The sequence below is a fragment of the Schistocerca serialis genome, chromosome 10 (assembly GCF_023864345.2).
Source record: "Schistocerca serialis cubense isolate TAMUIC-IGC-003099 chromosome 10, iqSchSeri2.2, whole genome shotgun sequence".
Taxonomy (NCBI): domain Eukaryota; kingdom Metazoa; phylum Arthropoda; class Insecta; order Orthoptera; family Acrididae; genus Schistocerca; species Schistocerca serialis.
This window is the reverse complement of record NC_064647.1, coordinates 70,914,229-70,920,228: the sequence shown is the minus strand read 5'-3', so window position 1 is coordinate 70,920,228 and position 6,000 is coordinate 70,914,229. Positions and strand designations below refer to the sequence as shown.

The 6,000-nt window shown below is 39.3% G+C and overlaps 1 pseudogene; it reads right to left on the bottom strand.

Annotated features, from left to right (window-relative positions):
• Positions 1-4,954: 4,954 nt before the first annotated feature.
• On the bottom strand, positions 4,955-5,071 carry LOC126425570 (5S ribosomal RNA; annotated as a pseudogene).
• Positions 5,072-6,000: the final 929 nt, after the last annotated feature.

Sequence of the window (6,000 nt, the reverse complement as noted above, 5' to 3'; positions counted from 1 at the left end):
ATGTAGTTTTTAATACATATTTTAGGCATGCAAATACTGTTAGTTACACTCTTAACATTTTTGATGGACGTTTTAAAAGTGAAAATATCATTTTGACTCTTGACATAGGCACAGTGTGTGTTTTTATCTTCTTTACTGCTAAAATTATTCTTGGTCATGTTTATTTCTGTGCATAGTGCCATTTAGGCATAAGACGAAATGTCAGCAGCTTGCTTAGCATCTTATTTAAGTAGAACACATGTGTTTTGTAGAGTTATATATACATGTACAGGTGGAAATTATGTAAGTTGGAGACTACATGTTTTCAGAGATATTTTAGACATAAAAGTTACACATTGTGTCTATGACATAAATGTTGTGCTGCTGATGGATTCTTCACATATGTTTTAGATGTGGAATTACTGTAAGTTACGCCCTTTTTGTATTTTAGATGTGGGAAAAACATTGTGAGACCTGACTGATGCATTCACTGTGTGTGTGTGTGTGTGTGTGTGTGTGTGTGCGTGTATGCTCGTTTGTGCTTACATATTGTTGAAAAAATAATATGATGTTACATGTGGAATTACTGTAAGTTACGCCCTTTATGTATTTTAGATGTGGAAAAAACATTGTGAGACCTGACTGATGCATTCACTGTGTATGTGTGTTGCTGTCATATATTTTGACATACATTTTAGATGTGGAATGAAAATTGTAACACTTGACAGAAAAACTGTGTGCATGTGTGTGTGTAAGTGTGTGTGTGTGTGTGTGTGTGTGTGTGTGTGTGTGTGTGTGTGTGTGTGTGTGTGCTTACATATTTTTGATAAATAATAGGTACAATTTGATATGAATAAATTTAATTTGAGGACTCCATAACGCCTTACATCAAGTGTGGTACAACAGACTGAACTAAGTTTGTTCACAGATGGTGAGTAACCTTAAAGTTAGATCACTAGCGCCAAGATGAAGATGTATTGTCAATATCTTTACATTCTTTCTGATAATTAATCGAATGCTTTTGATCATGAGACAAAATTCAACTTGTTTGGATACTTCTGAGCATTGCATTAAAGCTGTTCCAATAAATTTTCAGCATGGTCCCATTGTACATAATTCAGATGAAATTTACACATTTTAGATACATAATTTGGATGTCGAAATACTTACTATTAAGTAACACCCTTTACACGTTTTCAGTAAATAAGTCTTATCGTTTGGGCACTTTTGAACAAGGTGCAAAATTAAGATCGTTTGTATACTTTTGAACATGGAATCATAATGACTGGCAGAGAAGTTGTTGTTTTCACCACCTTAGATTTTCTTGTAATTTCCCACAAGCACAATTGAGCTAGTTCTGCGTATTGGAATTTTTTGAAATTCCCGTCTTGCCATTTTGTGTTTTTTAATTACCTGCCATGCCATATTGCAGTTTTATTGAATTTCCCATAATGCCACTAAGTATTTTTGAATTTCCTACTACTACTATCTCATATTTTTTGGCGATTTCAGTACCGGCTATTGGTGGTTGCTTGAGCTGTTGAACAACTTTGCCACAGCCATTCAACTGTCAGTGCTTGGTTAAATGGTTAAATGATATGAAGATTGGCTATGAACTATAATGGGTGATTCATGTTAATGAATATCATGGAACCAATGTTTTCTCACATAGATCCCGTGAAGTTCTTATGTTTACTCATCATATTCAATTCTCCAGGCTGTAGTGACTAATTACTTGTAAACTGTTTACAAGTGAGCTCTCTGATACTTTGTTTCCCTCCAGGTGACTGCTGTTACAGAGTTATTTTCTTCTTATGGTTGTAATAGATGAAGTGGGGGACTTGTCAAAGGAAAGGTTGACCAACATTTAAATTTATTCTAATTAGTAAGGCATTCTTCTTATTTCTTTGGTATTTTGCCCATATGTGACATTTTAATAACGCAGTAACGCTGTTGACTCGAAATAACTTTCATGTCATGTACCTTATATTAGAGATGACCACTGACGACGGTGCTGTGCACTAATATGCATAGCATGCGATTTTTGATGCAGCAATGATGACGTATCCGTGCTTGTAACTTAGCTAACTACTGTGTTTTCTTAACACTGCATCTGATGTCGTTGTAGTACGTTCATGTAGCTCTCTTACCTTAGTATGGTGTGTTGTTGTATTTTTAGATGCACTTGACAATGGGCAGTCCCGAAACTAGTGGTGGAAATAACATCCTTCTTCAAATAGTATGGGGTTGTTTGATGTGACGGAGCATCATGTTACCTGAGGACTTGTTTGTATGGAAGACAATGAAATGGAGTCATTGACGATGGTTAAGAGGATATTGCGATTTTCCAGCTGCTAGAAGAAGAGCACTGAGCCATTAGATGAGTGATTGTGATTTGATGATGGGTGAGAGTAGGCCATATTTGGTTAATTGAGATCAGTAAAAGGAAAGACACTGATAGCCTAATAATGATAAAACCTAATACTGATCATGATGAAATGTAACCCAGTATGAGTGGAAACATTATTTTACTTTCAAAATGTTAGGAGCTGCACTATGAATTTATTGTTTTGAAGTTGTAAGGCACATGAATTAGTTGAGATGAAGCGAGGCTAGCGAGAATATTAGTGATCAGTATTGTGTATGAAGACAGGGAAAAGGCAGAAGCTGGAGCACTGAGAAAATGTATAAATTGTAAAGGTTCCTTCCTCTGTCACTTAGATAAATGATCACCCACTGTGAGCCACCACTTAAAAATACCAACATGTAGATAGAAGACAAGTGAAGGTTTTCAATGTTTTAATGACTGCAGTACTGTGGTAAATTGCTCGGACCAAGTTTGCTTCTTCGTTGAATATGAGATAGATTATTGAAATTTCGAGTGTTTAATTAATGATTTGAAATGAAAGGTGATGATAGATATTTTCCAGACCTTGATTATTTTCCTGGTACTTATTTTCACAGTGATCTGAATTTTTATAAAAGCTGTACCAACCAGCAGTCGCACATGTCAAATTGCGTTCCTCCATTTACCAGCTCTATAAGAATTGGGTGTATTGAAATGATAATGCTATAATTTTGTATGTTTATGTGTAAGTAATAATTTTTTTCTTTTTAGCTGTGTAGTTTGATTTCTATGGCTATCAAAATATAGATGATACATGCGTCACCTATGTGTGGTGTTGTGATATAAATTATTTTGTTACTAAGAACACATTTTGTTGACATACCCAGCGAGTACTATGGTACTCTTCTATCGCTTGACACTCTCTTACAGGTGGTGACTTTTTTATGTATGCTCTGAGCTCAATGATTGTTTTCTTCCCGACAGATCGAGGAATGACATCCGATTACAGATTGACCATTTAGCTATTTTTAGACATAATCACCATTTCTGTCGATGCATTTTTGTAGATGATGTGGCAGTTTTTGTATGCCCATGTCATACCAGCTCGCCGCCATCCTATTCAGAAAGTTATGAACCCGTTCTTTCACCTTGTCGTCGGAGCTGAATGGCTTTCCGTCCAAATATTCGTTTAACCTAGGGAACAGGTGATAGTCACCGGGCGCCAAGTCAGGACTATATGGTGGGTGGGTGATTATATTTCACTGAAACTGTTGCAGGAGAGCACCGGTTTGCCGAGTGATGTGTGGGAGGGCGTAGTCATGGAGAATGTGTACACCCTTGCTGAACATTCCTCTTCTCCGGTTCTGAATTGCCCGTTTGAGTTTTTCTGAGAGTCTCACAGTACCTTCCAGCATTAAATGTGGTCCCACTGATTCAGCTCCGACGACGAGGTGAAAGAAGAGGTCCATAACTTTCTGAATAGCGTCTACAAAAAGCATCCACAGAAATGGGGACTATGTCGAAAAATAGCTAAATGTTCAAGCCATAAGCAGATGTAAACCATTGTAGAAATAAACAGGTCTATGTAAAAAATAGGAGACCTTACTTTTGGGATTACTCTCGTAACCTGTAGTCGTTGGCTGACGGACTGTCATACGATTCGGTTTAGCATGGTCTTTGCATGCTACTGACTTATCATCTGCTGCACATCATTCAATGGCCACCCAACGCCATTCTCCACATCCATAATTGGCGGCATCTTCTGTCATAATAACTCCAACAGTCCCTGTGATGTGTCAGTGTGTACGATCAAGTGTGTGTTGAGTGTGCAAGGTAAGTATCACTCTCTTTCTTAGAAAAATGTTTTGATGCTAGGATGCTATATATTCGATATACGACTTTAAACTGAATTATAGCAATCAGTTTTTCCATCAAGTTATCGTATCTCAAACACTGACTTAAAATTATCAACGTAGTTTCCGTTTTATTTAAAATTCCTGTTTGTCATTCTTATCTTAAGGTTGTTCCTAGGCTATTTCAAGCACTGCCTTGAAATTAGCAGCAGATTTTTCAATATTTCCGACGTATCTTGATTCTTCAAAAGATAAGAATGGCGCTTGCCAAGTTGCTGGAATGTCGTACACAACATAAAAACGTAAAAGGTTTCACACAATTTATTTTTAAATGAGAGAGGAAGGGACGAAGTGCGTCTGCTTTTCGAATCGAACCACTATCCAGCTCAAGCAGGTCAGGCTTTTACACCTTCCTCAACATACTACTTACTAATTGTCTCCGCTTCCCTGTACCTCTCATTCTGCAATGATATTAATTTCTCCGGACTCAGCAGTTAAAATGAAAAACATACACAGGTACAACTTCTTCAGACATGTGTAAAATGCACCTCTTTCAGATTAAAAAAAAAAAAAAACACTCCATCTTCAGGCCACGGGTGGCCTACCGGGACCATCCGACCGCCGTGTCATCCACCAAGGAGGATGCGGATAGGAGGGGCATGGGGTCAGCACACCGCTCTCCCGATCGTTATGTTGGTATTCTTGACCGAAGCCGCTACTATTAGGTCGAGTAGCTCCTCAATTGGCATCACGAGGCTGAGTGCACCCCGAAAAATGGCAACAGCGCATGGTGGCCAGATGGTCACCCATCCAAGTGCCGTCCACGCCCAACAGCGCTTAACGTCGGTGATCTAACGGGAACCGGTGTATCCACTGCGGCAAGGCCATTGCTCCTTTCAGATAACATCAGTAAATTAAATTAAAAAAATACTTACGTACACTAAGGTGACAAATGTCATGCAGTAGAAATATGCACATATACATTTGGCTGTAGTATAGCTTTCACGTGGTATAAAAGGACAGTGTACTGGGGAGCTATCATTTGTACTCAGGCGATTCGTATGGTTTCCGACGTGATTAGGGCGCGCGACGGTTATTAACAGACTCTGAAAGCCGAATGTCTTCACTTAACGACCTAGAGCAGCGGTGATTGCGTAGAGTTGTCACTGTTAACACACAACGAGGACTGCGTGATGTAACCTCAGAAATCAATGTGAGATTTACGACGAATGGACCCATTATGACAGCGTGGCGAAAATTGTTAATGGGCTATGGCAGCAGATGGTCGACCCACGTGCCTTTGGTAAAAGCACGCTTCTCCTGGGCTTTTGGGTATATCGGTTGGATCAGACTATAAAACTGTGGCCTGGTCAGATTAATCCCTATGCGACTAGAAAACTGTGGCCTGGCCAGATGAATCCCAATTTCAGTTGGTAAGAGCTGATGGTGGAATTACAATGTGGCGCAATTCGCACGAACCCATGAACACACGTTGTCAACAAGGCATTAGACAAGCTGCCGGTGCCCCCAAAATGGTGTGGGCTATGTTTGCATGGAACGAACTGAGTCCTCTAGTCCAACTGAACCCACCATTAACTGGAAATGGTCATGTTCGGCTACTTGGAGACCACTTACAACCATACTTGGAACTCATGTCCCCAAACAATGATGCACAATGTCACTGGGCCACAACAGCTCGCGATTGGTTTGAAGAACATTCTGGACAATTCGAGCCTATGATGTGGCCACCTAGATCGCCCGACACGAATCCCATTGAACATTTGTTGGACATAATTGAAAGGTCAGTGCGTGCACAAAATC